The sequence below is a fragment of the Natator depressus genome, chromosome 16 (assembly GCF_965152275.1).
Source record: "Natator depressus isolate rNatDep1 chromosome 16, rNatDep2.hap1, whole genome shotgun sequence".
Classification (NCBI taxonomy): domain Eukaryota; kingdom Metazoa; phylum Chordata; order Testudines; family Cheloniidae; genus Natator; species Natator depressus.
The window spans coordinates 975,746-999,807 of record NC_134249.1 but is presented as its reverse complement, the minus strand read 5'-3'; the positions used below and the strand labels follow the sequence as shown (position 1 = coordinate 999,807).

Here is a 24,062-nt window from a genome sequence, read left to right as displayed (position 1 = left end):
GTAGATCGGGCTGGGGCTGGGGCCGGGCTGCTCAGCTTCCCGCCACTGCTGGTGAGTGCGGGGGGGCAGTTTTCCCTTTCCCCAACCCCACCTCCCAAGCGACACGGCTGGGTCCAGGGCAAGGGAAGCAGACTGGGCTGCTCCCCGCCCCCCGCTAATGCCTGTGGGGCCCCCAAAAGTACCCCCACAGCTCCTGCCTCCCAGACCCTGGGGGAGGGGGAGGCCTGGGGCCCCACACAGCCCCCCAGTGGGTGAGCTGCGTAGGGCACTCAAATGGCTAGGGACGGCCCTGAATGTGGTCATGTGATTTTCCCAAACACAGGCTTGATTCTCTTTCCCTGTTACTAGAAGGTCTCATTGGCTCTTCCCCCCCGCACAGTTGGGGAGTGGGGATGTGTAGCCTTTTCCCCCAGCAGAAGGGTGATGCCTGCCTAGCGAGTGAGGGTCGGTTTGGGGGACCCCACACTCCAGGCAGGCTAAGTGCAGATCTCTGCCCTTTATTCAGCCAAGAAGGAATGTTTTTCACTAACATCCCAAGTGAGCAAGTCCGTCCCCACAGAGCAGCCCCATGCTCCGCGCTCCCTGAGCCCCGGGGAGAAGAGACCTTCTGCGGCTGGAATCCCACCCGGCTGGTGCCTTGAACCAGGGGCTGAGCCAACGCGAGAAAGGGAAGTGAGCGAGCTCGGCGCTCTCCGGCGCCACCTGCTGGAGAGCAGAGGGAATTGAGTGAGCGACATCCTGGCAAACCCGGTGGCTGAACTTTGTGACTTTTCCTCACCCATAATTATTTCACATTTGGGGACAATGTATACCTTCAAATCAGTGGCAGTGCTGTGGGTACCCACATGGCCCCACAGTATGCCAACATGTTTATGGCTGACTTAGAACAATGCTTCCTCAGCTCTCATCCCCTAATGCCCCTACTCTACTTGTGCTACATTGATGACATCTTCATCATCTGGACCCATGGAAAAGAAGCCCTTGAGGAATTCCACCATGATTTCAACAATTTCCGTTCCACCATCAACCTCAGCCTGGACCAGTCCACACAAGAGAGCCACTTCCTGGACACTACGGTGCTAAAAAGCGATGGTCACATAAAAACCACCCTATACCGGAAACCTAAAACCTCTCCAATGCATCATCAAGGATCTACAACCTATCCTGAAGGACGACCCATCACTCTCACAGATCTTGGGAGACAGGCCAGTCCTTGCTTACAGACAGCCCCCCAACCTGAACCAAATACTCACCAGCAACCACACACCACACAACGAAAACACTAACCCAGGAACCTATCCTTGCAACAAAGCCTGTTGCCAACTATGTCCACATATCTATTCAGGGGACACCATCATAGGGCCTAATCACATCAGCCACACTATCAGAGGCTCTTTCACCTTCACATCCACCAATGTGATATATGCCATCATGTGCCAGCAATGCCCCTCTGCCATGTACATTGGTCAAACTGGACAGTCTCTACGTAAAAGAATAAATGGACACAAATCAGACGTCAAGAATTATAACATTCAAAAACCAGTTGGAGAACACTTCAATCTCTTTGGTCACTCGATTACAGACCTAAAAGTTGCAATTCTTCAGCAAAAAAACTTCAAAAACAGACTCCAAAGAGAGACTGCTGAATTGGAATTAATTTGCAAACTGGATACAATTAACTTAGACTTGAATAAAGACTGGGAGTGGATGGGTCATTACACAAAGTAAAACTATTTCCCCATGTTTATTCCCCCCACCCATACCCCGCACTGTTCCTCAGATGTTCTTGTCAAATCCTGGAAATGGCCCATCTTGATTATCACTACAAAAGGTCTCTCCCCCCTCCCCCGACTCCCGCTCTCCTGCTGCTAATAGCTCACCTTAAGTGATCACTCTGCTTCCTGTGTGTATGGTAACACCCATTGTTTCATGTTCTCTATGTATATAAATCTCCCCACTGTATTTTCCACTGAATGCATCTGCTGAAATGAGCTGTAGCTCACGAAAGCTTAGGCTCAAATAAATTCGTTAGTCTCTAAGGTGCCACAAGTCCTCCTTTTCGTCCTGGCTAATTTAAATGTCACCTTGTTCTCTGCCTGCAGGCTGCCCTCGAGAGCTGGGCAGAGGCCTGAGCGTGGCTGCTCCTTATTTGCATATTAAAAGCGGCAGTTTGGGGCCATTGGGGTGAAATGTGAGTAAGTTTTGGGGCTGGGAACCACCTGTCTAGTCAGGCGATGGGGAGCCTGGCTGAGCAGAGCCTGCCCCTGGCAGGGTGTGTGGTCACCTTCAGCTGGGAGCAGGTTGCCCAGCTTGGGGAACGCGCGCCAAGGGTTTGCAAACAGGTTAGGGAGAGATTGTGTGTGTGTCTGTCTCTTGCAGCATGGGGGCGGGAAGGGAAGGGAAGGAAATGTGCCCAGCTGAAGGTTTTGCACTAGGCCTTGAGGATTAAGCCCGAGCCCCCGGCACGGCTGCTGGGAGATGGGTTTCTGACTCGCATCCAGCGCACTCTGTGGGCCACCAGCTGAACCCCCTGAGGCCAAGAGAGTCGGGTTTGAGGTGGCAAAAAGGGGCCTTTGAGGCTCCCGGCACATCTTGAGGAGCAAGGAAACAGCACAAGGTTACTAGCGTCCCTGGGTGGGCTCGAACCACCATCCTTTCGGTTAACAGCCGAACGCGCTGACCCATTGCGCCACAGAGACACCTAGAGACCTGTCTGCTGTCACCCAGGCTGTGCAGCCGGCAGATCTGCTGCCCACACTAGAGCTTGCAAGGCGCTAGTCCGGACAGGACCGGATTCACCGTGGCTCCAATGGCTCCACCGTGCCAGGCCCAAGCTCAGACGGGCCCATAACACTCGCTTCCTCCCCTCTCGCAGCGCTGCCGAAGTGGAGCCTCGGAGCAGCAGGGATCCAGCCTGGGAGCTGAGAGCCCACGGGGCCCTGGGAGCTGTAGTTCCTTGGTCAGCTCCCTGCCTAGAGAGCCAGCCCTGGAGCACGGAAGGAACTACATTTCCCAGCATTCCCTTGGCCACTATCCACAGGAAAGGGAGCGGGAGGGAGTGGGGAACCTGAGACCCCATGCGCTGCAGCTTGCTGTGAATGGGGAGCTGGCTGCTCGAAGAGGTGGCGCTGTGAATGGGGAACAAGTGTGCCCAAGGAGTAGAAGGCTTTGGTCCGGATATCACCCTCAAAGACTTCCCCAGGCTGGACGAGGGATGCTGGTGTGACCTCGCCTGGCAGCCCCCAAAAGGAGGAACTGGGTGGACTGAATGGACAGTGCCCCTCTCTGTCTGAAGCCTAGCAAGGGGGGGGTCTGTGGATCCCACAAGAAGTGAAAATGAAAAGTAAGGGAGGGGAGGCTCTACTCGAGGACCTGGGCAGCTGTAGATACAGTGCCAGGCCCGTAGGAGGATTTCCATTCTGAGACAGGGAAGCAGAAATTGGCTTTTCCTTTCTTGATTTATCCAATATTCAGAAAGGGAATCGAGCACCTGCCTTCCACATTTGAACACTCTCAAAACTCAGGAGTGCTCAAGCGCAAATTGGGCTGCTTGTTACTTCATTTCTCCCCAATCAAATATGCTGATCCACTGAAACGTGCTGTGGAAAAAGTAGAATAAAATTGAGCAACAAATGCTGGCATCTTCCCAGTGCTAACTCGGACTGGAATTGCTATTTTCAACAGCCATTGTCATTTCTTTTGGTGTTGATTGTTGAAAGGGAAGACAGTAATATTGCACTGGCAAATTCCCCACAGAAACAAAGAGTGGAACAAAAGAATAACAAAAGCACCTCACCTTTTCCTCATTTATGTAGGACAGTCTTACCATATGGATCCAGATATCCTCCAATCACACAAGCTGAAAATTGTTCCACTTTACTGCAGTTCTGTAACCGTGCAGGGACCAGTCCTGTCTGTGTTCTGTGCACATCGAAAATTCCTCCTGAATTCAGAAGGGCCTTGCTTTTGTGACCACACTACCAGATATTTTCAGCCCTGGTAAGCGAAGCAGGTTTACATTTCGTAATTGGGCAGGAGGCCTCTCAGAAAAAGTTAGGTGTTGTAGGAGGTGTTGCTTATTCACTGGGGAATGTGAGACCTTCCTGTTACCATAGTAAACCAGTGCAGCACAGAATGCGCTTTGCTCCCAGAGTTGAGAATGGGGTCCTTTGATTCTGTACGCAGCCCATTAAAGATAATGAAAAGACTCCCACTCACTTCAACAGGCTTTGGACAGAACTGGTTATACACAGGGTAACTCCACTGTCTTCCCAGGGTCCTGGGCCCACTGCAGAGGGGGGCCATGTGAGCTTGTTGCAGAGCTGCTGCTCAGGGATGGGAACTTCCTGGTACCCCAGCCTCCAAAATCATCCAGGCTGCACTTTCTGCATGACTACATGCTAGCTGAGGGGTGCGTGGGAATTGGTAGCCTCTGCTGCAGGTGATGGGCATCTCAGCTACTTAAAACCATGGCCTAGAGGAGGGAAGTGCTTAACTGCAGAGTCTGCAGCTGCCTAGGGCCAGTGCTGAGGATTTAGAGGCCCTAGTGCTGCCGATTCAAGGTTCAAGCATGCTCAGCCTTGGAATTGCCACCCCTCCCTTGACTAGTAGCTGCAGCTATCTAACGCTGGCCTCTGACAATTGGCCCCATGGCTACAGTCAGAGAAGCTGCAGGTGGCTCTGTGACTACTGGGGACCATAAAGCTAGAGCAGATAAAGAAACTGGAATTAACCTCAAGGAACAGAGGTCACCCATAGGAAAGGAATGTCAAGGGGAGCAGGGAAAGAGGAAGCGGGTCAGGCTGGCAGTGGGAGAATAGTCCCAGCTGGCTGGGGAGCATGTCCAAAGTAGAAAGGAAACAAGCATAGGGAGAGGTGGTGGTGACCAGGCAGTAGACTAGCATGCAGATGGGAGCAGAGGGAGAAAGGCTGGTGTCTTCAGATTCCCAAGGGCTAAGTCCTCACTTTGGGGAAATGGTGTTTGCAAGGGGCTTGCTCCAATGGGAGGATGGGCGCTGGGGAGGGGATTTGTCAGAACTGACCAGGCATCTGCTGGCTTTGGAACTTTGAGCTGAGAGTGGGACCACACACAGTGAACTGTGACATGGGGTGGCACTGGAGACATGGCTATAGAACGTCTGAATGAGGAAGGAGACAAATCTGTGGGGAGCTTCCCTCAGCACTATGAAAGTTCTGCTCACTGTGGACACTGGTAAACCCACATGGTAGAGCTCAATGAGAAGAACTGGGGGCTGAGGGAGCTGTGTATGGCAATGCACATAGTCATGTAGAGGTGTGTGATCCAAATGAAAAATGTCTCTGAGATTCAGTACCGGGTACATTAGGGCACCAATGGCCCTGCCACACCAGGCCCATGCTCGGAGCCAACAATGACGACATGGGGCCCTGTGACGAAGTGGGACTGTTCTTAATGTTTCCTCCGAATATTGTGGGGGTGCCTCAGTTTCCCCTATGCAGTTCTTAAGTATCTAGGTGGTGGGGTAAGGGTGTATGATCACTGCAGAGCCCTAGAGGGCAGGTGTGTGCAGGGGTCTGGACACAGAGAATGGCCAACACCCTGTTTCCTGGCAACTGATGGCCTGGGCCCTTCCCCCCTGCAAGGTGAGAGCTAAAGGGTTGGAGAACAAAGGAATCAGGTGACCTCCTGGCCCGGGAAAGGAACAAAGCCCACAGGAGGAGGGGCTGGAGGGAGTTTCAGTTTGGGGCTGGCTGGGACATGGAGTGAAGGGCAGACGTGGTGGTCTGGCTCACTGCCCCCCAAAATGGACCCAGCTGAGGGGTCCTGTTCTCTGCACCTGCAAGCTCTGTTTTAGACCATGTTCCTGTCATCTAATAAACCTTCTGTGTTACTGGCTGGCTGAGAGTCACGTCTGACTGCGGAGTTGGGGGGCAGGACCCTCTGGCTTCCCCAGGAGCCCCGCCTGAGCGGTCTCGCTGTGGGAAGCACACGGAGGGGCAGAGGATGTTGAATGCTCCGAGGTCAGACCCAGGAAGGTGGAAGCTGGGTGAGCTGTGTGTCCTGCAGACAGGCTGCTCCCAGAGAGGAGACTGCCCCAGAGTCCTGCCTGGCTTCATGGGGAGCAGTTCCAGAGCATCGCCCAGGGACTCCGTGACAGGCCCACAAATACGTTTGGCTCTGGAGCCCACAAAAGGTTAATCTGCCCCTAAATCCAGATGCTGGGGGCTGTGGGTGCAGACCCAGCAGAGTGGTGCAGCGGCAGCCTGCTGGGCCCGTAACCCAGAGGTCGATGGATCAAAACCATCCTCTGCTAGGGTTGCGCTTGTTTCTTTTTGCTCTGGGCCTTCATGCGAGGCAGATCGCCAAGATCCTTGGCCATGAGGCAAGAGGCGGCTGAAGCGGGGGCCTGACAGGGAGCTCCCTGGCACCTCTGGCTGCCTGGGCTGAAGGCAAGAGGCCTGCATGTGGTGAGGGCTCCTGTCCCAGCTGGAGGCAGCCGTGCTTCCTCGTCCCCTTCTCCCACCCGCACCGCAGGCAGCTGTTACGGGAGAACACGAGGGAAGCTCTCGGGACACTACACAGGTCTGTGTGGCTGTCGGGCGAAAGAGCCAAGGCTGCCGACTCAACCTGCCATTGAGTCGTGGGGCTCTGCGCTCTGTCAGCCGGGGCGGGCCAGGCCGCGGCCATGACTCAGGCTGGGGCAGCATGGCCGCGCTTCCCTGATGAGGCATGAGGCAGGCCAACAGGTTCGTGCAGCCTAAAGTGAAGTGGAAGGGGGGCGTCTTCAGCCGGCGCGTCTCGTCCGTTTCTCCCTTGCTGCTTGGTCGGGTGCAGGAAGGGAGTGAAACATTCCTGGCTCAAGCTTTTGTACTCGGCCTTGAGGATTAAGCCCAAGCCTCTGGCATGGCTGCTGGGAGATGGGATTCTGGGTTGCATCCAGCGCACTCTGAGGGCCACCAGCTGAAACCACTGAGGCCAAGAGGGACAGTTTTCAAGTGGCAAAAGGTGAACTTTGAGGCTCCCAGCAGGTCCTGAAGAGCAAGGAAGTAGCACAGGGTTACCACCGTCCCTGGGTGGGCTCAAACCACCATCCTTTCGGTTAACAGCCGAACGCGGTGACCCACTGCGCCACAGAGACACAGAGATACAAATGTGCTGTTACCAAGGCTGTTGCCTAGCAGCGTGCGCGTGTGGTGCAGAGTGTTGGGGTGCGGGAGGCGGGGAGGGGTGCAGGCTCTGGGAGGGAGTTTCGTGCAGGAGGGGGCTCCGGGCTGAGACCGCGTGTTGGGGTGCGGGAGGTGTTACAGGGTCTGGGAGGGAGCTGTGGGCTGGGGGTTGGGGTGCAGGCTCCAGCTGGGAGGTGCTTACCACAGGTGGCTCCCAGTCAGCAGCTGGCTGCTGGCATGTCTGTGTGTGCGGCCCCTGGGAGGGAGGGGGGCAGCAGGTCTCCGTGCACTGCCCGCACCTGCAAGCGCCGCCCCTACAGCTGCCATTGGCCAGTTCCAAGCCAATAGGAGCTGCAGGGACAGTTCTGGAGGTGGGGGCAGCGCGTGGAGCTGCCTCACCCCCCGCTCCTTTTCCCCACAGGCCGCAGAGATGTGCCAGCAGCCAGCCAGGTCTGGGAGGGGCCCGGGGCCAGGGCAGGCAGGCAGCCCCTGAGCCCCGCTGCGCTGCTGGACTTTTAGTGGCTCAGAGATCGGGATTGACTGGCCGAGGCTGCAGGATCAACGGGTGGTGACCACTGTTATAAGGAGTAAACTGAAATGGCCACGTGATGGTGCCAGAGGCTAAGAAATGAAAAGCCCCAAGATCCCTCACTCCTCATTGACTCTGAACAGGGGTTTAATTCAAATCCCTTTAGTTCTGTGGCTGGTAAAATATAAGGACCAACTGAATTCAAGAGTTGTGACACTGGGGTTGTGGATGCTGTAACCGTATCTCAGACTGAATAATGATTTTAGATCTGATTCCAGGCAGCTTCCCAAAAGCAAACCCAATTGGTTCTTCCCTACAATTGGTGATCCTGGGCAGCGGGGGATCCCCTTCATCTGCTGGGGAACCTCTCTGGGTCCCACTGTCAAATCTCCTCTATTTTCCAGCACTTCCGGTGCTTCTGACTCCTTGGGGAGGTTTTCCTTGCAAGGTCTGTGTGTGAATCTTTGTGTGTAGGAAGCAAAGAGTGTGGGGCTGTCACTGAACTGAAGGAGGGAAATGGTTAATTGAGAGAGATGGGGGAAGAATATAATACTCCCAGAAACAGAGGTTCTGGAATGGGGGGAGGGAGTGGGGCCTGGCACCCAACTTTTAAAGGTGGGGGGACTATGCCATCCAACTGTTTACTGGCCATAAGGGCAAAGAACTGCAGGAGAGGGTGGAGAGGAGCAAGCGGGGGGCGGGGTCTCGGGGAGATGGGGGGTTGGGATCTTGAGGGGAGGGTGGGGGCTCAGGGGAAGGGTGGGGCCACAGTTTGTGTGCCTGTGACCCCCACACCTTCAGGGGCTTCCGCAGCTCTTGCCCACAAGGATGACAGAAGATAGGCAGGCTATTGTTTTAACTATTCGACCACTTTGTGAGGTGGGCTTGTTGTGACGTAACTGTTTCTAAGGTTTCTGCTGTCTGTAACCTTTTCCCTGTTCATTGGCTGACTGAGGATGGTGGGGGGGATGGTTTGGCTTTTGAAAAAACCTGTCTCTGTGGTATTATGAAGAAGTGACAGGAAGACACCCCCCCTCCGCCCACATCATTCTTGCTGCGGAGAGCAGGGTTTTCTGCTCAAATTCTGTATTTCACCAATGTCCAGGTAAAGCATCTTGTGAGACATTTTCCTGCACAATACTGCTGCTATTCCAGTTATTGACTCCTGTCAAGGTTCCTTCCCCACTCTGAACTCTAGGGTACAGATGTGGGGACCTGCATGAAAACCTCCTGAGCTTACTTTTACCAGCTTAGGTTAAAACTTCCCCAAGCTACAATTATTTTACCCTTTTCCCTTTGATTTCCACAGCCTCCACCAAACTTTATCTGGGTTCCTGAGAAAATGTAGTTTGGACACGTCTTTCCCCCCAAAATCCTCCCAACCCTTGCACCCCACTTCCTGGGGAAGGTTTGGTAAAACTCCTCACCAATTTGCATAGGTGACCACAGACCCAAACCCTCGGATCTTAACAACAATGAAAAAGCATTCAGTTTTCTTACAAGAAGACTTTTAATAGAAGTAAAAAAGGAATCACCTCTGTAAAATCAGGATGGTAGATACCTTACAGGGTAATTAGATTCAAAACATAGAGAATCCCTTGAGGCAAAACCTTAAGTTACAAAAAAGACACACAGACAGGAATAGTCATTCTATTCAGCACAGCTATTTTCTCAGCCATTTAAAGAAATCATAATCTAACACATACCTAGCTAGATTCTAGATTACTAAATTCGAAGACTCCATTCCTGTTCTGTCCCCTGCAAAAGCATCACACAGACAGACACAGACCCCTTGTTTTTCTCCCTCCTCCCAGCTTTTGAAAGTCGCTTGTCTCCTCATTGGTCATTTTGGTCAGGTGCCAGCGAGGTTACCTTTAGCTTCTTAACCCTTTACAGGTGAGAGGATTTTTCCTCTGTCCAGGAGGAATTTTAAAGGGGTTTACCCTTCCCCTTATATTTATGACACGCCCCACAAATCTCAGCTAGGGTGAAACGCTGGCTGGGATTTCTTCCTGGAGATCTAGGAAAAACAGAGTTAATAAGACACATGCACCTCTAAATATACTACCAAGTACATAAAGACTAACAATATTTTCCACATCTCAAGGATGATTTTAACCAGTTGATTCTGGTAAACTTTCATGGGAGAGTGCATTAGCCACTTTGTTAGAAGCTCCTGAGATGTGTTGGATGTCAAAATCAAAATCTTGGAGAGCTAAACTCCACCGAATAAGTTTTTTGTTATTTCCCGTGGCGGTATGAAGCCACTGTAGTGCAGCATGGTTGGTTTGCAGGTGGAAACGCCATCCCCAAACATATGAGTGTAGCTTTTCCAAAGCGTAGACAATGGCGTAACATTCTTTTTCACTGACTGACCAGTTGCTTTCCCTCTCAGACAGTTATTTGCTGAGAAACACTACAGGGTGGAATTCTTGATCAGGTCCTTTCTGCATTAAAACTGCTCCCACACCACGCTTGGACGCATCTGACGTTACTAGGAACGGTTTGTCAAAGTCTGGGGCCCTTAGTACAGGGTCAGACATGAGTGTCGCTTTAAGCTGGTTAAAGGCCTTCTGACACTCTTCGGTCCACTGAAGGGCATTTGGCTGTTTCTTTTTGGTTAGGTCTGTCAGTGGGGCGGCGATTTGGCTGTATTGCGGTACAGATCATCTGTAATAACTGGCCAAGCCTAAGAAGGATTGAACCTGTTTCTTTGACTTTGGGACAGGCCACTTTTGGATAGCATCCACTTTGGCCTGTAGGGGGCTGATAGTTCCTTGACCCACCTGGTGTCCAAGGTAAGTCACTCTGTTTAGGCCTATTTGACACTTCTTAGCCTTAACAGTTAGTCCTGCCTCCCTTATGCGCTCAAGGACTTTTTGTAGATGTTCCAGGTGTTCTGCCCAGGAGTCCAAAAATATGGCCACATCGTCAAGGTAGGCGACTGCATATTCTCCTAATCCCGCTAGGAGACCATCTACAAGTCTGTGGAAGGTGGCGGGTGGATTTCGCAGCCCGAAAGGGAGGATATTAAATTCATACAGCCCGAGATGTGTGGTGAAGGCTGACCTTTCCTTGGCGGATTCATCTAGCAGTACCTGCCAGTACCCCTTGGTTAAGTCCAAGGTAGAGATGAACTGGGCCCCTCCCAGTTTCTCTAATAGTTCATCTGTGCGTGGCATTGGATAGTTCTCTGGACGAGTTACAGCATTTAGCTTACGGTAGTCCACGCAAAAACGTATCTCCACATCTGGTTTGGGAACTAGAACCACTGGAGATGCCCATGCACTTCCAGAGGGGTGGAGTACACCCATCTGTAACATATCCTGGATCTCCCGGTCTATAGCAGTTTTAGCTTGAGGAGACACCCGGTAAGGTTGGACTTTAATTGGGTGAGCATTACCTGTGTCAATGGAGTGGTATGCCCATTCAGTCAGTCCTGGGGTGGCTGAGAACGTCGGCGCGTAGCTAGTGCACAGCTCCTGGATCTGCTGTCGCTGCATACGTCCAAGGGTCATGGAGAGGTTCACCTCTTCTACACCACCAGCACTTTTCCCTTCCTAGTAGACACCTTCAGGCCACTCAGCGTCCTCTCCTCCCTGGTCTGTAAACTGACAAACCTTTAAGTCTCTGGAATAAAAGGGCTTTAGAGAATTAATATGCTACACCTTAGGCTTTCGGTTGGAGGTGGGAATGCTAGAAGATAATTAACGGCTCCTAGGCGCTCCTGGACCGTGAATGGCCCTTCCCACGATGCTTCCATTTTATGGGCCTGGAGTGCCTTTAAGACAATGACCTGGTCCCTTACTTTGAAGGAACGCTCTCTGGCATGTTTATCATACCAGGCTTTTTGCTCTTCCTGAGCATCCTGTAAGTTTTCTTTAGCAAGGGCTAAAGAGGTTCAGAGGGTGTTTTGTAGGTTGGTTACAAAGTCCAGAATGTTAGTTCCTGGAGAAGGTGAAAATCCCTCCCATTGCTGCTTCACCAACTGTAATGGCCCCTTAACCTCACGGCCATATACAAGTTCAAATGGTGAAAACCCTAAACTGGGATGTGGTACAGCTCTGTAGGCAAAGAGCAACTGCTGCAACACTAGGTCCCAATCATTGGAGTGCTCATTTACGAATTTACGTATCATGGCCGCCAAAGCTCCATTAAACTTCTCCACCATGCCATTTGTTTGATGGTGGTAAGGAGTGGCAACCAAGTGGCAAAATCCATGAAAGTCACTATGTACTGCTTTCCTCTGGGTGTCTTTTTCGGAAAAGGACCCAGAATATCCACAGCTACTCGCTGAAATGGAACTTCAATGATGGGGAGTGGCTGGAGAGGGTCTTTGACCTGGTCTTGGGGTTTTCCCACTCTTTGGCATACCTCAAAAGACCGGACATAAGTAGAAACATCATTGCCCATTCCTCTTAGGGGAATGATCCCCCCAAACGGTCTTTGGTCCTGTTCCCCCCAGCATGGCCACTAGGATGATCGTGGGCTAAGCTCAAGAGCTCAAACCGGTATTTAGTTGGAACTACCAACTGTCTCTGAGGATGCCAGTCTTCCTGGTGTCCACCAGAAAGAGTTTCCTTGTATAAAAGTCCTCTTTCTACAACAAACCTGGATCGATTAGAAGAGCTGAGAGGCGGTGGGTTGCTCCGTGCCGCCATCCAAGCTCTCTGGAGGCTTCCATCTGCTTCCTGTTTGGTCTGGAACTGTTCCCTTGATGCTGGAGACATCAGTTCCTCATTGGATTGTGGACCTATGCTTGGTCCCTCTGGAAGCGATGTAGGGGATGTGGCCGTTTCCGTTGACTGTAAACCGCTCTCCACTGGGACACTCTGTTGGGGTTCAGGCTCCGGCTGAGCCTCTTGTGTAGGGTTATGGGCTGCTGCCGGTTCAGGTTCGGTGGGGCCCTCTGGTGTTGAGGTTGAAAGTACTGGATTCAGTGCTGGCAATGGGTCTGGTGCTGGTTGTTCCACTGGTTCCGGTTCTGGGACTGGTTTCAGAGTAACAGCCGTGTTAGTCTGTATTCGCAAAAAGAAAAGGAGTACTTGTGGCACCTTAGAGACTAACCAATTTGAGCATAAGCTTTCATGAGCTACAGCTCACTTCATCAGATGCATACTGTGGAAAGTGTAGAAGATCTTTTTATACACACAAAGCATGAAACAATACCTCCCCCCACCCCACTCTCCTGCTGGTAACAGCTTATCTAAAGTGATCACTCTCCTTAGAATGTGTATGATAATCAAGTTGGGCCATTTCCATTTCTGGGACTGGTTCCGTCTGGGTCTCTGGGATTGAATCCACTACTGCTGTTGCAGACATTGGCCTGGGGTCCTGGTCCATCACCTCTGACCGGGTCCTGATAGAAGTTTCCAGAACAGAGCTAGGCATGACGGCTTGTTTAGCCTGGCTGCGGGTGACCATTCCCACCTTCTTGGCCCACTTCACATGATTGGCCAAGTCTTCCCCCAACAGCATGGGGATGGAATAATCATCATAGACTGCAAAAGTCCATGTTCCTGACCAGCCCTGGTATTGGACAGGCAACTTGGCTGTAGGCAAATTGAAAGAGTTGGACTTGAAGGGTTGAATCGTCACTTGGATCTTGGGGTTGATTAAATTGGGGTCCACTAAGGAAGCATGGATAGCTGACACTTGTGCTCCGGTGTCCCTCCACGCGGTGACCCTCTTCCCGCCCACACTCACAGTTTCCCTCCACTCCAAGGGTATCTGGGAGGTATCTGGGCCTGCGGATCTTTGGTGTGATTCCGGTGCAATGAACTGTAATCTGTTGGGGTTCTTGGGGCAGTTGGCCTTTACATGCCCCAGCTCGTTACATTTAAAACATCGTCCAGCTGACGGGTCACTGGGGAGAGGCGGGTTGCTGGAGAACGGGGTGGTGGGACGATAAGGTGTCTGGAGGGTTCTTTGGGAGGTAGGTGGGGCCTTGGGCGGCCCCCGGTAATAGGGTGTGGTCTGGGGTTGTCCCTTCTGGTCTCCACTCCAACTGCAACCAGTTTTCTTCTATTCTGCCACCTCCACCCATCTGGCTCCAATCTCTCCTGCCTCGATTACAGTTTTGGGCTTCCCATCTAGGATGTATCTTTCTATTTCCTCAGGAACACCCTCTAAGAATTGTTCCATTTGCATTAGGAAGGGCAAATTTACTGGAGATTCAACACTTGCTCCTGATATCCAGGCATCCCAATGTTTCACAAGGTGGTAGGCATGTCGGGTAAATGACACGTCTGGTTTCCACCTTTGGGCTCTGAACCTCCAACAAGAATGCTTGGGTGTTATCCCCATTCTGACTCTCGCCTTGGATTTAAACAGTTCATACTTGTTCATGTATTCTTTAGGCATTTCAGCCGCCACCTCAGCTAAGGGTCCACTGAGCTGCGGCCTCAGCTCTACCATGTATTGGTCGGTAGAGATGCTGTACCCAAAGCAGGCCCTTTTGAAGTTTTCTAAGAAGGCCTCCGTATCATTGCCTGCGTTGTAGGTGGGGAACTTTCTGGGATGGGAAGTGGTACCTGGAGAAGGATTGCTAGGGTTTGTTGGTATATTCTGCTGAGCCTTTACCTTCTCCATCTCCAGTTCATGCTTCCTCTCTTTTTCCTTCTCCTCTTCCACATGCTTCCTCTCTTTTTCCTTCTCCTCCTCCACATGCTTCCTTGCCTCCATTTCTCTCCTGTGGGCAGCCTCCTGTACCTCCTTCTCCAGCCGCATGAGTTCTATCTGTCTTTCATGTTCCTTTTGTTTTTCCTCAGCCTGAAATCTGGCTAATTCCAGCTTTTGTTGAGCTGTGGAGTCTGTCATCCTAACCTCTCTCTTTTTAACTAACTTTACACCCGAGGTTTAGAAATAAACAAAGAAAACTTGGCTGTAAAATTTTGCTGTGCTGGAATAGGATACCTATTCTCTGATAGCGATTCTCAGCCTACAGAAAAAGACAATTCCCTTTGTCTCTGCTCTGGCCCCGAAATCAAAGCAAAAAACCTCCAACTACTTGGAAACCTGCTTACCAGGAGCCCAAAGGAAAAAAAATTCCTTTTCAAACCTGTGCTCCTTGTAAAAAAAAAAAATCAAATTCCTAAAAAAAAACAAACCCTGCCACTTTTGTCTCCAGGCAAATGGGTAGAAGACCCCCCTATTTACTTTTAGGGGAAAAAAAAACCTCTGGTTTGTGAAGACTGTGAATTTCTCTGCAGGAGATTAAGTACTCTGCCTCCAGGCAAAGAAAACCTGCAATTCACAAAGATAATCCCGTTTTGTCTCTGCTCTGGCACCAAAGCAGAGAAAAAACTAGCTGCTTTCAGTTGGACCTCCTTTCCAGCAGCCCCAAAGGAAAAAAAATTTTCCTTTTTAAAATCTGTTTTTCTGGTTCAAAAAAATCTCAAATTGATCTCAAAAGGATTTCAGGTTAATCGCACCACTCTGCCACCATGTCAAGGTTCCTCCCCTACTCTGAACTCTAGGGTACAGATGTGGGGACCTGAATGAAAACCCCCTGAGCTTACTTTTACCAGCTTAGGTTAAAACTTCCCCAAGGTACAAATTAATTTTACCCTTTGCCCTTCGAATTTCCACTGCCACCACCAAACTTTAACTGGGTTTACTGGGAAACGAAGTTTGGACACGTCTTTCCCCCCAAAATCCTCCCAAACCTTGCACCCCACTTTCTGGGGAAGGTTTGGTAAAAATCCTTACCAATTTGCCTAGGTGACCACAGACCCAAACCCTTGGATCTTAGAACAATGAAAAAGCATTCAGTTTTCTTACAAGAAGACTTTTAATAGAAGTAAAGGAATCACCTCTGTAAAATCAGGATGGTAGATACCTTACAGGGTAATTAGATGCAAAACATAGAGAATCCCTCGAGGCAAAACCTTAAGTTGCAAAAAAGACACACAGACAGGAATAGTCATTCTATTCAGCACAGCTATTTTCTCAGCCATTTAAAGAAATCATAATCTAACACATACCTAGCTCGATTAATTACTAAAAGTTCTAAGACTCCATTCCTGTTCCATCCCCGGCAAAAGCAGCATACAGACAGACACAGACCCTTTGTTCCTCTCCCTCCTCCCAGCTTTTGAAAGTCTCTTGTCTCCTCATTGGTCATTTTGGTCAGGTGCCAGCGAGGTTACCTTTAGCTTCTTAACCCTTTACAGGTGAGAGGATTTTTCCTCTGGCCAGGAGGGATTTTTAAGGGGTTTACCCTTCTCTTTATATTTATGACAAGGCTGATGGCTGCAGTCCCTCAATCACTGCCGAACACGCTGTGGTCGCTGAAAGAGAGGCTGCTGCTGCTGTGTCGGATTTCCTCTTCGCTGGCGAGGGGCCCTCTGGTCTCAGGTCAGACCCAAGGACACTGTGGGACTCACCAACAGGTCCGGTGCTCACTGCTGGGTCAGTTCTCCCCCCATAGGGGTGTTTCCTTGCCTGGGTGAATGAGCCCCCAGACTGCTGCTCCCCATCCCCTGGGGTCCCACCACTACCCCGACCCAAAGACAGCTCAGTCCCCACAAGTGCTCCCAAGGCGGGGTGAGAGACTCCTGGTGCTCCACTCCCCAGCTCCACCAATTCCGCACTTTCCTTCCCCTGGTCTCCTGACAATTCAGGCCCCAACACTGGCCTGGACCCAAACCTCCCAGGGACTGGCACACACAAAAATCTTCTTCCTGGGGGAGGCACAGGCCTACCCCAGGCACTGCAGACACATGTTCTTCCTCCCACTCCACTCCTCTTGCAGACATTTCACGCTTCTCCAAGTCCCAGCCAGCAGCCCCGCCACCTGCACCCCTCTCCAACTGGGGGGGCTGAGCCCCACCCTCCTCCCCACTCCTAAGAAGGGAAGCCGAGTGCTGGGTGAGCACCTAACGCTGACGGGGCAATTCTTTCAGACTCTCCACGGAGCCCACATCACTCTGCTGTAGGAGGGAGCCCTCAATACGAAGCAAAAGCTCCAAACATTCCCCACACCCTGTCTCAGACAGGCCAGCCAGATCAGCACAGCCATGTGAAGGCAGAAAAAGAGACAAGGAGACAGAGCTTCCACCTCCACCATGTGAGATGCAGCCATCTGGGAGGAACTTGCTATATGCCCAGAGGCCTTTATTCCTCCAGCCTGCGAGGACAGAGGGGATGTCAGGAAGTTTCCCCTTCAATCCCACACACAAAAGGCCCTTCTTAGGAAAGGCAAAATTCTGAAGAGAAAGAGACACCCAGAAGGATGCAAAAGTGATAGACTTTTATGATCTTGGGGAATAGCTCATTGCCTGACCAGGGACTTGAACCCTGGACCCTCAGATTAAAAGTCTGATGCTCTACCAACTGAGCTAGCCAGGCTCACAAAGAAAAGGAACAAGTTCATGCGGAGGAGAAACTAGTCAAGAAAAAGAGAGCAGGAAACAATAGAGGAAACCTGCTGCTCTCTCTCTCTCTCTCTTCCCAGCCCTAGCCCTGGTCTCCTCCTCCCTCCAGCACCCTGAGGCATTTTGCCAGCACAATGCCCAAGTCAACTCCACCCTCCCCAAACTCTAGAAGGCCCAGCTCATCAACCTGGCCACTCTTACAGCCTCCTCTTCAGCCCTGACCAATAGGGAGGAGGATTGAGTCTCCCTCCCTCAGGCCCACCCTTCAGCATTCCTGGGTAAAGACCAACACCGCCAAAGTGACTTTGGGCCAGCAGGTCAACCAAGAGGGCTGCCTCCTAGGCCTGGCTGCAGCCCAGCTAAGGACTCAGAGTAAATCCAGCTCACATCCCTCCCTATAGGGCTCCAGGCAAGGCCAGCCTTCTGGATCCAACGTCTCCTCTGGGGTTCACGTCACAACTGCAAGCAGGCAAAAGACTGGCTCCCACATCATTTGAAAGAGCAAGACAAAGCCTTGAAACTCCACCTGTGCTTAGGTGTGAAGCAACAAGTCCAAAAGTCCCACTGAGATCGGAGCTCAGCTTGCAGTATTCAGCACTCTGACAGCTGACCTTTACGCCATGGGACCCGATGATGTCACAGTCTCTAGACACTTGTGGCCCTCAGCTGGCAGGCTTGAACTCTGCACTTACAGCTCTCCAGCTGCTCCCCCTCTCTCTGCTGCTCTCGCCCTCCCCTTGGTTTATCATAGTACCTGGCCCCACTTTCTGCCAACCAGAGCTCTGCTTTCTGGGCCCGCTTTCCTGTGGAGATGGGCTTCTATCCTGCTTCCTAGGACTAAGCAGCAGAAAGAGGCCTTTCCAGGAAATGGTCATGGCTTCTGGGAATCCCTGTGTGGCTCTGGACACCACCAGGAATCATTTGGCTTCTGGCACACAAGGCAACTTAAAAGCTGAGTGCCCAGCCAGGGGCTTGAACCTTGGACCCTCAAAGTAAGAGCCTGATGCGCTACTCACTGAGCTAACTGGGCTTCCTGATAGAATCTACCCCTTTGACCACAAGAGTGAGCAGGCAGGCAAAAGAGAGGCAAAACAGTGCCAGAAACCCCTCCTCTTTTTCTCCACAGCCACTGCCTTTCAGCAGGATTCCTCCTCCTCCTCCCTCCTGTGCCTCAGTGTGACTAAATCTCTGCACCTAGACTGCCAGCCCATCCGCTGCATGCCAATCCCCCATGCCTAAGCCTCCCTGCCTAAGTCCTGCACCTGGCTGCATAGAATTAAATCTCACTTCTCGCTGGGAACTCGACTTCTTGTGCCCAGAGAGTTTCTGCCCCCCACAGTAGATGACCCGAGAAACACAGTGTCTGCCTTTTCTGAAGAAGTGCTTTGACTACCTCATCATGTGGTCGGATGGATAAGGCATCTCCCTGTGGATCAGATGATTCAGGACTGGACTTCCTCCATGGTTGTGCTTGCTTTGGTTAAAAGTCCTGCTTTCTTCAGGGCTGGATCCCCTTCTTGGCTGCTCAGGCCAATGCTCTGGCTTCAGCTAGACCCCCGGGAAGGAGTTGGGTTTGGGCATCACAAAGGCTAGGGCGTGAGCCCCAGGTGCGTCCAGTCTAGTCTTTGCCATTCCTGACTTGCCAAAGTAAATGGGCAGCTGCCCAGGCTACCGTGTAGAGCAGTTTCCCTCCTCCAAATGTGCACCTGTCCCTGTGCTTGAGAGAGCTAAATAGCACCTTGGGAGCTGGGTGTTTCTCTACTTCTCGCCAGCTGGGGAAAGCCTCTTGGGGTAAAATCTCCAGCCCCGCTGCAAAAGTGAGCACCTGGAGTGGGAATGGTCAGAGGCCCCACCAGCGGGGCTGGCCCTGTTTTCCTACCATCTTCTGATGCTGGCCACAGAGCAACAGCAGCTGCCCCACATGCTGGTCTGTGGGTGGCCTTCAGTGGGTGTTTGTCATGCCAGGGAACAGGTTGGCTGGGTGTCATTGTGGCTGTCTGCTGGCCACGTGCAGGCACGGTCCTCCCCTCCTCTTGCCCCACCCTCGGTTGCTCTTTGGCTTTTTAGCCTTCCCTTGGAGCTGTCAGCACCAGCCACCTCTGCTCTAGGTGCCCAGAGGAGGAGAGGTGTGCTGTGCTCCAGCCTGGGACTCTTCCTCCCTCCTGCTTAGCTGTGACTATGAAGCCTGGCCCTGGCACTCCTTTCTTCAAGCGCCATGTGGGAAAGAGGAAAAACATGGGCAGGAAGCATAAGGGCCAAACTTGTGGGCTGTCAAGATTCCTTCCCCACTCTGAACTCTAGGGTACAGATGTGGGGACCTGCATGAAAGACCCCCTAAGCTTATTCTTACCAGCTTAGGTTAAAACTTCCCCAAGGTACAAACTTTTACCTTTTGTCCTTGAACCTCTATGCTGCCACCACCAAAGTGTCTAACAAAAATAATAGGGGAAGTGCCCACTTGGAAACGTCTCCCGCCCAAAAAATATCCCCCCCAAGCACTACACCCCGTTTCCTGGGGAAGGCTTGATAAAAATCCTCACCAATTTGCATAGGAGAACACAGACCCAAACCCTTGGATCTTAAGAACAGTGAAAAATCAATCAGGTTCTTAAAAGAGAATTTTAATTAAAGAAAAAGGAAAAAAAAAACCTCTGTAAAATCAGGATGGTAAATACCTTACAGGGTAATCAGATTCAAAAACATAGAGAATCCCTCTAGGCAAAACCTTAAGTTACAAAAAGACAAAAAAACAGGAATATACATTCCATTCAGCACAACTTATTTTATCAGCCATTTAAACAAAACAGAATCAAACGCAGATCTAGCTAGATTGCTTACTAAGTCTTTACAGGCGTTCTGACCTGCATTCCTGCTCTGGTCCCAGCAAAAGCATCACACAGACAGAGAGGACCCTTTGTTCCCCCCCCCTCCAGCTTTGAAAGTATCTGGTCTCCTCATTGGTCATTTTGGTCAGGTGCCAGCGAGGTTATCTTAGCTTCTTAACCCTTTACAGGTAAAAGGACTTTGCCTCTGGCCAGGAAGGATTTTACAGCACTGTATGCAGAAAGGTGGTTACTCTTCCCTTTATATTTATGACATGGGCATCAGGTGAAACAGCGAGAATCCCAACCATCAGGTCAAACTGCAGGCATCACTAGCCAGGGTGGCAAATTCTAGGGCCCCAACCCATTGCAGACATCCTGACCAAAGACCTGGCTCCAGTGGGCATGAGTCACCCAGCAGGACAGAAATGACTCACTCTTTCACACTTGGAGACAGGGAAGTTGAGCACTTTGAGCTCCAGGGCTTTACCACAAACCAATACAAGGTCCCAAAGAGATTTGAACTCAGATTGCAAGAGTTAGAGGCCTGAGTGCTGACCATTACACTATGGGACCAGCTCATGCTGCTTTCTCTGGACATCAGTGACCCCCACGGGGCTGGCTTGTGTAAGGGGGCTGTTGGCCCTTTACTAAAACTTTGTGGGTTTGTTTGATTGGCTAGTTCCCAGTACCAAGAGAAGCGGGAAGGGCCAATGGGAAATCAGGACCCAGAGACTGACAGTCCCCAGGGGCAATGGGGAGAGGCCAAAGCTCCAAGTTAGCCAGGCTGACAGGGCAAGCAGTCTAATGAGGGAGTCATTATGTTGTACCATGGGTACAGTGCTATATAATTGGTTATGTTCTGGCTATATACAGTGTATGTTTTATAGTAAGAATTAAGGTATTAGAATAAATGAATAGGATAGTGGATACTAGTATTAGCCATTTTCTTTTTATTCATGCCTTGTAAGTAACAGACAGGATCTTGTCTGTGTCTATGTTAATTAGATCAGAGGAATTTTGAAGGCCTAGGCCCCAATATAGGAAAAGATAGTTGCAAGGTTTAGTAAGGCCTAATTTACGATGCCTTACTTGTTCAACATAAAACACTGCCATTTGTTACCTTTTGACGGTCTCCGCAAAGACCTGTTTGTGTGATTGAGGAATGTATATATCAGGGAAAGATAAGGTGTGAAGGCCATTTTTGAAGCCAGATGGCTAAGGGAGGAGAAGTGAAGAGACTCAAAGACACCAGAGAACCATCAACGCACATCCATGGTTGAGGAGGGGCAGACTGATGAACCTCAGGTGAAGGTTGGCACCCTTAAAACACAAGATAATAGATTAAATGGAAACCTGACAGGCTGATCCTCCCGGAGGTGTTTTGGCCATCAAAAGATAACACCCACAGAGGAGTAACCGGTCATAAACTGACACAGCAAAACCCATAGACTTCAACAAGAAAAAGGACTATAAGAACAGGGTGCTTTGCCAATGGGGCTTTGGGTTCGTCTTGCCAACAACTCCAGGAGCATCGGTTCGTGACCGACAGAGCCCGGCTCCCCTCTGTGACCAATCTGGCTGGCCACTAGATTGATCCAGACTCTGGACTGGTAACTATAAATATCGACTGGCTGGACTGCGTGCATGATGTATGTGTGTGTGACTGAAAAGCATATGCTAATTGCCCAAGAAGAGCCGGGGAGCAGAGCTGTGCTGGTGTGGTGCCAGAAACTGCTATCTGTAGGAATTTGCTCCATGTAGCAGTTACTGATACCTGAGGTTGTTCTTATTTGATGACTTGTCCTAATTTGCTAAAACTTGACAGTGGCAATGGATGGAAGCATCAAGTCTTTGGCTTCCAAACGATCCTGCCTGGTGTACGTCTGTATCCATTACCTCTTTATTTATTACAATAGCACAAGGAAGTCAGTCACACAAGTGACACAGTGACCGTTGCGAGTCTACGCTGACGTAAGGAGAGTTAACATAGGCTTGTAGCGTAGCTATGGCCGTAGGTCTATGAAATGTTTGGGTGAGGTAACAGGAAAAGGATGAGGGGAGACCAAGATTCATTCAGGTGTTTAGGCTCCAGCTTTTGTGGAAGTGGCTTACTGCACCCTAAAGGCTCAGGAACAAAGAGGCCCATAAGAACGAAATATCATGACTTTATTAACATTTCTTGACTTCCGGGTGTATAATTCCTGTTTTTAGAATTCTTGGGGTTGTCAACCCTCTTGGGGTTGTAGACGTGTGTTCATTATGTTTTGAAGGCCAAAGCTGTAAATGGGTTCAAGAAAGAATTAGATCAGTTCCTCAGGAGAAGTGCATCAGCTATTAACTGAGATAATCAGGGATGTCTCCGCATGCTCTCGGTGTCCCTAAACCTCTGACTGCCAGATGCTGGGAGTAGATGATGGGATGGTTCACTCAGTGATTGCCTGTTCTGTTCATTCCCTTCGAAGCCCCTGGCGCTGGTTGCTGTCAGAAGATGACGTTCTGGCTGAAGATGTGTTATCATTAGGTTTTATCTGCCATAGGGCTGGATTAATCACATAAAACTGGGACCTGATTATGTTTTTACTGTTCTTTTGCACACCAAGTCAATACCATTATGTCTCAGTTGAGCATGTCTGTGGAAGGAATCGCATTCCAGAGCTTCTCGGGCTGAGATCACTATAATCTGCAGGCAGGGAAAAAAAGTGTGTGGAGGCTAATTAAATATTTGGCTAAAGCTGGGGGCACTGTGGTGAGCGCAGCACATTAGCCAGGGTTTGTTTCTACCCAGATATGTTCTGTCTCCCTGCTCCCTAGTCAGTAGCACAGCCCGTGGTGCAGGGAAGATGGCTAATGAAGGGAGCAGGTCGGAGGAGGCGGGTAGGCCAACGAGGAGAGCCGCACGGATGGAAGGTGGGGTGGGGCAGGGAGGGATGAGACAGACGCCCAAGTCCTCACCCCCCCCCCGCACCCCAACCCTCTCCCCCAACCCTGAGCCCCCTCCGCACCCTGAACCCCTCACCTCAACCTCCAAGAGCCTGCACCCCCAGCCAGACCCCTCACCCCAACCCTCTGCCCTAGCCCTGAGCCCCTTCCTGCACTCCAAACCCCTCATCCAAATGCCACCCCAGAGTCTTCACCCCCAGCCAGTGCCCTTGTCCCCCTGCACCCCAACGCTCTGCTCCAGCCCTGAGTCCCCTCCTGTACCCCGAACCCCTCATCCCAACCCCCCCGAGCCTGCACCTTCAGCCAGAGCCCTCACCCCCCCCCACAACCCAACCCTCTTCCCCAGTCCTGAGCCCCCTCCCACAGTCCGAACTCTTGGCCACACACCCACCACACATCACCTCCATATTGGTGCACATAACAAAATTCATTCTGCACATGGATGTAAAACATTAAAGGGAACATTCCCCAGGGCCCATTAGTAAATGTTTATGGCCTGTCACAACTCAGTAAATTGTCTGGGGGTGGAGGCATTTGGGTGGTTTGGGGTGGATCCTGCTTCCTCTGGAGGTTTGGGTCCTGTCCTTCACTCACCCCACGGTGGCAGCTCCTGCACCTCTGGTGCCATGGGGCTGGCTGGACTTGACTCTCCGCTCCGGGCAGCAGGGCTGAATTAACTTTTTGTGGGCCTGGGGCCAAACATATCTGTGGGCCCCCCTGGAGAAGGATTGTAACAGACAGGAGAGTGACACGGGAGTTGTCTTTGACACAGCACACAGCTGCACGGGTTTTATGGACAATATTTATACGTTTAACTTGCAGATGGAGGTGGCTGCAACCAGGGGCCCAGCAATGGGAGCCCCAGGGCAAAAAGATCCACACAAGTGTCCAGCAAATACATTCTAAACGACCAACTACAAAATCAACCCTGTGGGGACAACCAGCGAACAAAAGCCAAAGCTGGGCAATCCACCAGCCCTGTGCTGCTCCCATGGAATGGGAACCTTCCAGCTATCTTCTCCCGCACAATTCCCACCCGAACCACCAGGGCTTGAATCCCATTTTCCTTTCCAATTGGGGTGGATTTAAAACATTGCAAAAATAAAAAATATGAAAAATACATTTTATTTCCAGCATCATTATTCACACTGGTTTTGCTAGCCCCCGAATGGGACCAGAACCACATCCCTCCGCAGAACGATCCCCCTAAAAACCAGCGCAGCCTCAGCAATTACAGTAGAGCCT

General features: G+C 51.1%; 3 non-coding genes across 3 annotated transcripts; all 3 read right to left on the bottom strand.

The window, feature by feature from the left end:
- Positions 1 to 2,625: 2,625 nt before the first annotated feature.
- On the bottom strand, positions 2,626 to 2,699 carry TRNAN-GUU (transfer RNA asparagine (anticodon GUU)). The gene has a single exon. It is a non-coding gene; the product is annotated as a tRNA-Asn (tRNA).
- Positions 2,700 to 7,044: 4,345 nt separating this feature from the next.
- On the bottom strand, positions 7,045 to 7,118 carry TRNAN-GUU (transfer RNA asparagine (anticodon GUU)). Its single transcript has one exon. It is a non-coding gene; the product is annotated as a tRNA-Asn (tRNA).
- Positions 7,119 to 16,953: 9,835 nt separating this feature from the next.
- TRNAK-UUU (transfer RNA lysine (anticodon UUU)) lies at positions 16,954 to 17,026 on the bottom strand. The gene has a single exon. It is a non-coding gene; the product is annotated as a tRNA-Lys (tRNA).
- Positions 17,027 to 24,062: the final 7,036 nt, after the last annotated feature.